A 10,829-nucleotide genomic window follows, 5' to 3' on the forward strand; every position below is an offset into this window, starting at 1 on the left:
CCTTTGAAAATTATGGCAATTGGCAATTGTTCTGTGAAGGATGGAATTAATTCTTGGCTATTATGGAATGGCAATTTTTATCCCAAATCTCACAACTTTCCCAATAATTCTCAGGGAGGTACTATTAATTTCCCATTCCAAGGGATGGATTCAGCCTATTTCTAATGAAAACCAATGCTCCTCAGAAACCCACACCTCAGAGAACCAAGAAATGACAATGAACTCTTTTAAGAAGGAATATTTGAAGGGGTAGAAATCCTCCCGAAAACTCTGCTCATCCTAATCAATCTTGGAGTAATTTGCTGCTGGATTGCTCTCCATGGTCCTAAACCTGAACCCTTTGGCTTACCAAGAGTGCTATCCAAGGTCCTGAAATGCATGCTGCAGCTTCCTTGCTTTCAAGGATTGATTTTGTTTTCTCCTTTTATCTGAGCATCCATCTGATGGGCAAGCTCAGTTGATTTCTTTCTCCCAAATCCCACAGGCAGAGCCTAGTATAAGCGCACTGAAAACAGGAGAATGCCATCAGTTAAAGCTAAGGCTTTGAGCACACATCATTGGAGCACTATTAAGAAGAAAAACTCATTCCTACTGCTCTGCAACATTGTTGGAGTGACTAGAAGACTATGTCAGTTTTTGAAGTCGAGAAAAACCATTGGAACTGAGGTGTTTTATACCTATTTTGTATAGGTAAATTGTTTTGACTCCTACCCTCAAAACTAAGCTAAAGAGCACTGCACACCAAGACAATTAGACACAAGAAGAGGTTTTTTCCGAGCGCCATCACTCTGCTAAACAAATATTTCCCTCACCATTGTCAAACTATTCACTAAGGCTGCATTACTATTATTATTAGTATTCTCATCATTCCTATCACCCATCTCCTCCCACTTATGACTGCAGGACTGTAACTTTGTTGCTTCTATCTTTACGATTTATATTGATATTGATTGTTTCCTGATTACTTATTTGTACCCTATGACTATCATAAAGTGCTGTACCTTATGATTCTTGATGAATGTATCTTGTCTTTTTATGTACACTGAGAGTGTATGCACCAAAGACAAATTCCTTGTGTGTCCAATCACACTTGGCCAATAGAGGATTCTATTCTATTCTATTCTATTCTATTCTATTCTGTTCTGTTCTGTTCTGTTCTATTCTAAACTCTCAGACATTTGTTTGGTTCACATAGAGTGACACCAAGATAGTAGGTACCCTGCCTATCCGATAAAATATCTAGTAATCTAAGCTGAATAGCAATAATAACAATACAAAACCATCCCAGGTATATAAAAGAAAATAACATTCCTAAACAGAGGCCAGTTTCATGCCCTCCAATCAGTTCTATTAAGGGGAAGATTCCATGAAACTTCTAATTTGCAGAAAATGTTCCCTTGTGAATACCAGGGTTGTAGAAACTTTAGTCATGTCCTCATATGGTGTCTTTCTTATGATGCTCCAAGATCTGCTCCAATCTTCCCAATCATTTCCGAATATGAGGGCCACACTAATAAATTTTATATTTATTACTTTTTAAGGAATGCTAACCCCACACTCACATGTCAGGTGGCCAAATAACTTCACCAACTTATACAACTGCACAAAACTTTTAATTAGCTATGACATTTATTGTACTATTTTTCCCTTCCCCAATAATGAATTGTTGTGGCAAATTCTCTTTCTTTCTTTCTTTCTTTCTTTCTTTCTTTCTTTCTTTCTTTCTTTCTTTCTTTCTTTCATGTAAAGGCTGATCAAAGACCATAGTAAAGAAATTCGAGTTAATCACCATTCCTAAATATATTTTGGTAGCTGGCTTGGAAAAATAAATAAATATAGCAATAGCAATAGCACTTAGACTTACATACTGCTTCATAGTGCTTTTACAGAGCTCTCTAAGTGATTTATAGTGTCAACATATTGCCCCCAACAATCTGGGTCCTCATTTTACTCACCTCAGAAGGCTGAGTCAACCTTGAGCCTTTATACAAATAAAATGGCCATACTTATTCTTTCCCCTTGTCACAAATCATTTGAGAAATCTAAATGCACTACAAAATATAAATCGCTTGCTTGAGAAATTTAGAATTTAGCAATCATTTATTTTCAAGCTCTTGTATAGTATAGTCTTTATTGTCATTGTACAAAATAAATACAACGAAATAGGTTTTAACTCACTGGTGCAAAATTATAGTGGAAATGAAAAAAGAAAGAAAAAGAAAAAAACTAGTCATACGTTTCTGCGTGTGCATGGAGTGATTGTGGTTGTATTTAAAAGTCTGACCGCCCAAGGATAGAAACTATTTTTAAACCTATTTTTTTGGCTGGCTATACTTTAATGTCTTCTGCCCAATGGTAGAAGTGCAAAGAGACATTGACCAGGGTGTGAATCATCTCTGAGTATCTTCTTACTCTGCTAAAGCAGCAAGACCTGTCGATGTCATCCAGTGGTGTCAGAGGGCAACCAATGGTTTCTTGTGCTGAATTGATCACTCTCTGTAGTGCCTTCCTGTCCACAGCTGTTAAACCAGCATACCATACTATAATGCAATATGTGAGGACACTTTCTATGGTGGACCAATAGAAAGAGGTCATCAGCTGTTCCACCTGATTTTTTCTCAGGACTCTAAGGAAATGAAATCTCTGTTGGGTCTTTCCAATCACCAGGGAAGTCTTGTTTTTCCAGGTGAGATCTTGACTAATAAGCACTCCCAAGAATTTAAAAGAGGAAGCCCTCTCCACACAGCCCTCCTCAATATACAGTGGGGTAGGTTACTCTCTGTGCTTCCGGAAATCTAGCACCATCTCCTTTGTCTTACTAGTATTTAGATGTAAGTTGTTTTTTTGAGCACCATGCGGATACCTTCCGGACTTCTTCTTTGTATGCTGATTCGTCCCCTCTAGTTATGAGACCCAGCACCCTTGTGTCATCTGCAAATTTTATTATGATGTTAGATGGATCAGAGGATATGCAGGCATATGTATACAGAGAATACAGATAGGGGCTGAGCACACAGCCCTGAGGGAAGCCTGTGCTGAGCTTCAGCGTGGTAGATGTAAAGGACCCAACCCTTACTGTTTGTGGATGATTCATTAGGAAGTCTTTAATCCATTCACAAGTGAGGGGAGGAAAATTCAGGTCAATCAGCTTTTCAATGAGAATGCCTGGTAAGATGGTGAGCTATAGTCTATACAAAGCATTATAACATAATTCCCAGATTTCTCAAGGTGGCTCAGTGCAATATGTAGAGCAGTGGCGATGGCATCCCCTGTTGACCTGTTGCTTCTGTAAGCAAACTGGTGTTGATCAAAATTTGGTGGAAGACAGGACCTGAGCTGTTGTAGGACCAGTCTCTCAAAGCACTTCATCACTACAGACATCAGTGCAATGGGTCTATAGTCATTCAGGCTATTTATGGCTGCTTTCTTCAGAACTGGGATAACTTTGGCTGTTTTCAAGCATGATGGGACTCTAGCCTGTTGCAGGGAGATGTTAAAAATCCTTGTCAGGACCCCTGTTCATTGGTCAGCATAAGTTTTTGTCTGGGCACATTGTGGAAAGCCTAGATCCCAATTATTAGTAAGGGATCTCCTTCATACTCAAACTCACAAACATACATATAATGAAATAATTGGAAATCTAGACATGAAAATTTGTGGCTTAGCTCCAATGGAACCAAAAAGAAAACAAAACCCTTCAAGGAAAAAGAAAGAAATTGTATATTACTTGAATAGCTCATGATTACAGGAGATATTTTTGGAGAATCTATCTTATAGATAACAAAATGAAAGAGCTGGTTAAATTTGTATTTCTACTACCTGTATTTGTATGAATACAGGTAATGACTTATAAATAAACTGCATGGAACAGAGGCAGACTAATACAACAACACAATCATGCTTTGCATCTGCATTAGGTGCAAGTTTATTTCCATACTCATTTCAAAATGAGCCTTTTAATCATTAGAGCACTAAATGTAACATACAAAGCCCTATCCCCCTTTTTTATTGCTCTTACTGCCCAAGACTTCTTTAAAATTTTGGCAGCATAATAACAATTTGGTGCTGTGCCATTTTTTAAACCTTTCCAAACATAAATCCAAAATGAGGGCTTAATGCACCACTGCCAAATTGGGAAACCTAGCTGTCGTGCTAAAAAGGATTTGAACTTTGGTCTCACTGTATGTTCCATCATGATGCTGTCTATGGGCTTCCAAGGCCTTTATTTATTTATTTATTTATTTATTTATTTATTTATTTATTTATTTATTTATTTATTTATTTATTTATTTATTTATTTATTTATTTATTTATTTATTTATTTATTTATTTATTTATTTATTTATTTATTTATTTATTTATTTATTTATTCATTCATTCATTCATTCATTCATTCATTCATTCATTCATTCATTCATTCATTCATTCATTCATTCATGCACCTCCTATCAAGAATAACATTTTTCCACTCCTATTTTAAACCTCTTAGGATCATTTGAATTTGAAAAAGTGAATTTGAATTGGAAAAAGTGCCTTGTCCCATAGCTAGCTATGGCCCATCTCAAGCCCTTCTCCAAATGTCCTACTACTGGATGAAGCAACCTGGTAGCCACTGGAATCTCTGTCTTCACATCTTAGTCTCTTGAAATCTACAGTACAATTGTTTTGATGGCAGATGAAGAATGGCATTTTGAAAAACACATTTTTTTAAAAAAATTAAGAACTATACATAGCCAGCCATCCCAGTAATATGACTCTAGGTAGTTAATAATTACAGCAGAATAAAAATACAACAAATGATTAAAAATATAAATAATACTGCACAGCATAAAATAGAAGCCAAACAAAGTCAATATGAAGAAACAATGGGCTCATTCCCATTATCATGACCTAGGCTTGACAGTAAAGCCAAGTTTTTAACACCTTGTGAATGGCCAGCAAGGTTGGAGCAAGTCTGATCTCAGGAGAAATGGCGGTGGCAAGGAGGGGGTATTTTGTAATTCCAAAGAGTGTGCACCATGGCTTTCTTCCTGGATACTTCTAGAGGGTACTTTCTTGTGGAAGGGTCACACTGTTTTATTGTCACTTTTACTGTGTTTTTACATGATAGATATATATCTTTATACTATATACTACTAAAACTCTTGTTCCATAATCTTTAATTGGGTGAAACAGTGTATCACAGGGCAACAATTTTTTAACCAAGGTTACAGGGAAGGGAAGGGAAGGGAAGGGAAGGGAAGGGAAAGGAAAGGAAAGGAAAGGCAGCGAAGGCAAGGGGAAGAGGAAGGGAGGGAGGGAGGGAGGGAGGGAGGAAGGAAGGAAGGAAGGGATTTTTAATGCTCGTTTCCAAATTCCCACAAGGAGATTCAATGGGGAAACTGACAGGAAGCTGGAAATCTTCCCATGCCTGCTGATGTTTTGTCCATTCATGATCATTCTCTTTCTCTGTGTAGTTAAGGATATACTTCTGAAACAATGACCCAACGGGGAATGGGTTACCTAGGAAGTATTTATTATTGATGTTTTATTTTAGTTTATGTTATATTAAATATTTGATTTGTTGTCCAGGGAGAGAACTCAGATTACTAAATGATACTAACATCTAATTAACTGATCAATCAGCTGCTCTTGCTAGTTAAAACAGTGGACTTCCAGATGTTGTTGAAAGCAACACCCAGATTAAAGGAGATGAGAGATATAATCCCACAATACCTGAAGGGTTGCCAATTTTTGCCCTGTTTTCCTTTTGGATGCAAGAGTACTCAGGCTAAAGAGTAACTCACATTGTACCAACTTAAGAATGATCACATCTCAGATATGGAGTAAGTCTTGGGAGCAGAAATCTGTTTTTGCATAATCTTTGTTACATTTGATCATTGAAGTTGCAATGTGTATGAAGCTTTTGCCTATAGCATTCACCAGAGAAACTCATAATTCCTTTGTTCCCAACACTGATATTTGTTTTTATTGTTTTGCTATAGATTTAGAGTTAATGGTCCATCATTATGGAAGTTACTGAGTTACTCAGTTTTATTCCTTCTGAATTTGACAAAGTTTCCGAATGCAGAATGAGCTGTAATGCTTCAATTCAGTGGAATAATAAAGGCCTACATTTACAAGATATTTTGGTCTGCAAATCACTATGCCTGTCAAACTGAGACATGCCAGGGATGATAACTCAAAATTTTCAGAATAAAATTGTCTTTTTTATTTTTAGGTTTATGAATCTCTGAGAACTTTCATTATGGTCAGCTTCCTTTTTTTTTTTTCTCAAAAAAATTTATTGGTTTTTTAGAGATTTATAGGGAAAAGGGTAAGTGGAATGGTGTACAAATTTTGGCAGTTGCAAGTGAGGCAGACGCCCCCTCCCTCCAAACTCATAAAATACATCTAAATATAAAACATTAATACATAATCATATAAAATCAGCATATTAATTCTAGAAAAATTTTCAATCAGTTTATATATTATAATATATAGTCTACATATAATTTCATTATTACTTTCGGTCTGTTTATAACAATGTGGTTTTCTTATTCATTTTTGTGATCTGAGCTTTCTTGGTATTGCCCCTTCTCCCCCCGCTGGCAGAGCTCCGGCCCCTCCCGTGTCCTGCGTAACCGTTGTAGAGTCTTCTATTTTTTCTAGGTTCGCTTTGTTTTTTTCCATAAAGGCCTGTGCCTCTATGGGTGTATTGATTCTAATTCTTGTCTCCTCCCAGAATATCAGCATACATTCAGGCATCAACCATCTAAACCACACCCCCTTCTGGTATAATTTATTCGCCAATTGCGAATAATTTTTCCTTTTCTCCCTAATTTTTTGGGGGATCTGCTTCAAGATGGTTATCTCCCTGTCATGATATGTCAATGCTTGCCCCCTTTGTACACCCAGAATTTCGTTTCTTGTGCTTTTCCTAAGATTTTGAGAAGACCAAAATCAACTCCCTACGTTCCCAGAGTCTACCAAAATGACATCTTACCTTTCTTTCATGGCTAATATTTGTAAACATCCATGGAGGAGGATGGAAGGTTTTACCTTCTACTCTCAAGTTTCTAAAATTGATTTATGATTTGCCTCATGGTTAGGCATGCAAATCCTACAAATTGTGGCAATACAGGGATGGATCCATGCCTTTCATGAGAAGCCCTGCTCTTTTCCACAGATGCGTGTTGATTCCCATGGAGGAACTATTTTGGGGTTCAAGGAGCATCACTGACATTATTCCTATGTGACTTCTTCCAAACGACTGCTTTCCTTCTAGGGAAGTGGCTTTTCCCTGGAAAGCAAATGATTTATATAGGAAAAGAGACTTTTCAACCTTCTACATCAGGGCCATCAAACTTCCAGCCCACGGGCTGGATGTGTCATGTGCTGGCCATGCCCACACCTGGTGTAGTGAAGGGAAAAAGTCCTGATACATCACGTAATGCCGCTGTGACGACATGAGTTTGACACCCTGTTCTACATGATATCACCTGATCCTAAAGGACAGTATCAAGATATCTATCAGGCTGAAACTCTTGAAACATGACTGGCCTCACTGCTGCTTTTTAAATTCCAGATTGGAAAAGTAGGATTGTTAGTCCATTCTGATTGCTAAACAAAGAATGAAAGTCACCAGATTCTTCATATTTGATTTAAAAATAATTATCCAAAATTTATAAGAGTTTAAACCAATCCTCTGCCTGAGATATTATATTCTGGGAGGAAAATGTGATGAGGAATGGATGAATTTTGTTCCGTCTGAATTTGTAAATGAATTGGCTGAAATCGACCAGTCAAATTGGCTGATCTGTTTGGTAAACTGGAACTCATAGGTCCCCCCAAATTCAGACATGCAAAAAGGCACTTCATAAGAATAACTGTGCAGAAATTGCATTTCAGAGTACAAGCTTAAGGAACCTTGGTTTCAATATTCAGCATTTTCAGTTCAAAGTGTCTGGGATACACATCTGTTTGGAGACAGATGCTACTAAAGTAGAAGTAATGGAATAAACTAGGCGGACCATTGATCTGACTAAATATATGACAGCTTCATTATGTTTCCTGTGTATGCATAGTGTGCATATCCCTTACAAACTATATTCTAACTTTTTTTTTCCTTTGGCTATTTTGGAAGAAATAAATTAATTCTTAATGACATGCTGAAAGGAATCGCCTGTTACTTTCAATGCTACAAAGATTAATAGACTAAGTTTGTGGACCCTTACATTTCATTAAGGTCATAGTAAATTGCCTTACAAATAATTTAATCCTGAATCACCTGTTTCTAAACTGACAGATTACACAGCAATTAATCAATGCATGATTTGGCCTTTGATTCTAGCTTCAGGAACAAACCTTTATCTTGCTTTCAATAGTCCTTGCATGCGGAAATGGCATACATCACTAAGTTCTGATTATTTTCCTCGCAGCATGAAAGATTAAAAACAATTTATAAAATTATTTGTACTACATGGGCCTTCTTTGCTCCAGGCAGGGGGAAACCAATTTCACTTTGAAGGGGACATGAAATATGATTTTTTTCAGTTAAACTTTGGGCTGGTAAATTAGCTCCCATGTCATAAATTCTGCAGATAGGAATTGTCTATTTTTGTAGAAAGGCCTTGGGAAAATATAGATAAGTCTGGAGTGAAAGCCTTGTAGTAAGGTAAACTTTTATATAAAGATGGAAGTAAAGAAGGACCTTCATTTCTATGGTCCAAATAAATCATTGTGTGTATTTTGGAAATAGACAAATAAAGGGATAATAGTTTTTAAAACTTTCCACCAGATTTCCCTTCTAAGAATGGAATGTACAGAATCTAGATACTAGGGCCTTCCTGGAAATTGAGTTCATCAGCATCATTCCAAAAAAGAACCATAGAGAGTACCTCCTCAAATCAGCTGACTTTTTTTTACAGTAAAAACAAAACTATTACAGCAAGCTCAATTTCTTAGTGTTCAAGGGAGCGGTAAAAAATTAAACCTCTCATGTAACTATGATTTCCTTCTGACAATTCATCTACACTCACAAAATAAAAAGCCATCCAGATTCACCATATGTGAATGAGACAGTATATGGGAGTTAATTTAAACACAGCCTACTCAACTGCATGTATATTGCCCCTTCTACTGGTATCTATGGAAATACAACCTCTCATATGCTGTGTGAAAGTTCTGTTCCCCGCTCAAAAGTTTCACATCGTCTCCTACTGGGATTTCTTTGTGGCTCATGATATTACTATGAGACCATAATATAACAGTTTTTCCAGTTTGTATTTTCTCTAGATCTATAGATTTCAATTTTGTCATATGAAGCTCATTCATTTGGAGAGACTCAGGCTGGGAAATTCTACAACATAACAGAAATAGTCTACTACTAGTGGTACAAGATGTATGATACTCTGCACTGAACAACCACCAATGACACCATGAAAATGTGCATGCATGCTCTATTTAACAGATTAACAGAGTTGGAAGGGACCATATAGGTTATCTAGTCCAACACCCTGCTCAAGCAGGAGACCCTACACCATTTCTGACAAATAACAGTCCAATCTCTTCTGGAAAGTCTCAAGTGATGAAGCTCCCACAACCTCCGAAGGCAAGCTGTTCCATTGGTTGATTCTTCTCATTGCCAGAAAGTTCCTCCTTATTTCTAGGTTGAATCTCTCCTTGGTCAGTTTCCATCCATTATTCCTTGTCCTGCCTTCAGGTGCTTTGGAAAATAGCTTGACCTCTTTCCTCTCTGTGGCAGCCCCTAAAATATTGTAAGGCTGCTATCATGAATCCCCTGGTCCTTCTCTTCACTAGACTAGCCATGCCCAATTCCTGTAACCATTCTTCATATATTTTAGTGTCCAGTCCCCTAATCATCTTGGTTGCTCTTCTCTGACAGGTTTTTTTTAGAGTCTCAACATCTTTTTTATAGTGTGGTGATCAAAACTGGATGCAGTATTCTAGGTGTGGTCTTACTAGGGCTTTATAGAGTGGTATTAGTATCTCCCTTGATCTTGATTGCATCCCTCTGTTAATGCAATTTAGGATTGGCTTTTTTGGCTGCCACCGCATAATGTTGGCTCATATTTAGCTGGTTGTCCACTAAGACTCCAAGATCCCTCTCACAGTCACTGCTATTAAGGCTGGTCTCACCCAGTTTGTGTGTGTACTTTTGGTTTTTCTTACCTAAGTGTAGGACTTTAGTTTTCTCTATATTGAATTTCATTTTGTGGATTTGGTGGCAATCATATCATTAAGGAACAGTGTTATCCAGCAGTAACCTGTAAGTCGTCCTTTCAGTTGAAACAAACTTTGCATCATTGGTAAAGAATACTTACTAATTTTAGTTAATGGTGACATTCTGAAAGTTATATGTGATATTTTTTTTATCAGTTGGATTTGGTGTTTGCTGTGCAAGCAATTGTTGAAAAAATGTCACCCTCAGGAAATCCCAAGCTTCTGGAGAGGAAATGGTAGACTGAAGATGTCATGGAAAACAACGCTCACAACTATTAAAGGAGAATATTTGTAACTCAGGATTGACATAAGGGACCCTTGGTGCTCTCTCAGCTTGCTTGTTTTCTTGCAGATGTTTCATTACCCAAACTAGGTAACATCAAGAGTGCTAGTAAAGAGTATAGTTTGCTGTCAGTTTATATTCTGATGGCTTTTGTTAGTGGGGATGGTCTTAGAGATCTTTTGGTTGGGCTGTTTGCTATTGGCTTCTTTGGCAGTTTCTTGATTGGGGTATTGATTGTTGATCTGATGTTAACCTATATTGATCTGGGTGCTGATTGCTGGTGGAAAGGTGCTTGGATATTTTTGTTCCTTTTGGGGCTGGC

This window comes from Natrix helvetica, assembly GCF_964273705.1.
Source record: "Natrix helvetica genome assembly, chromosome: 2".
NCBI classification, from domain to species: Eukaryota; Metazoa; Chordata; class Lepidosauria; order Squamata; family Natricidae; genus Natrix; species Natrix helvetica.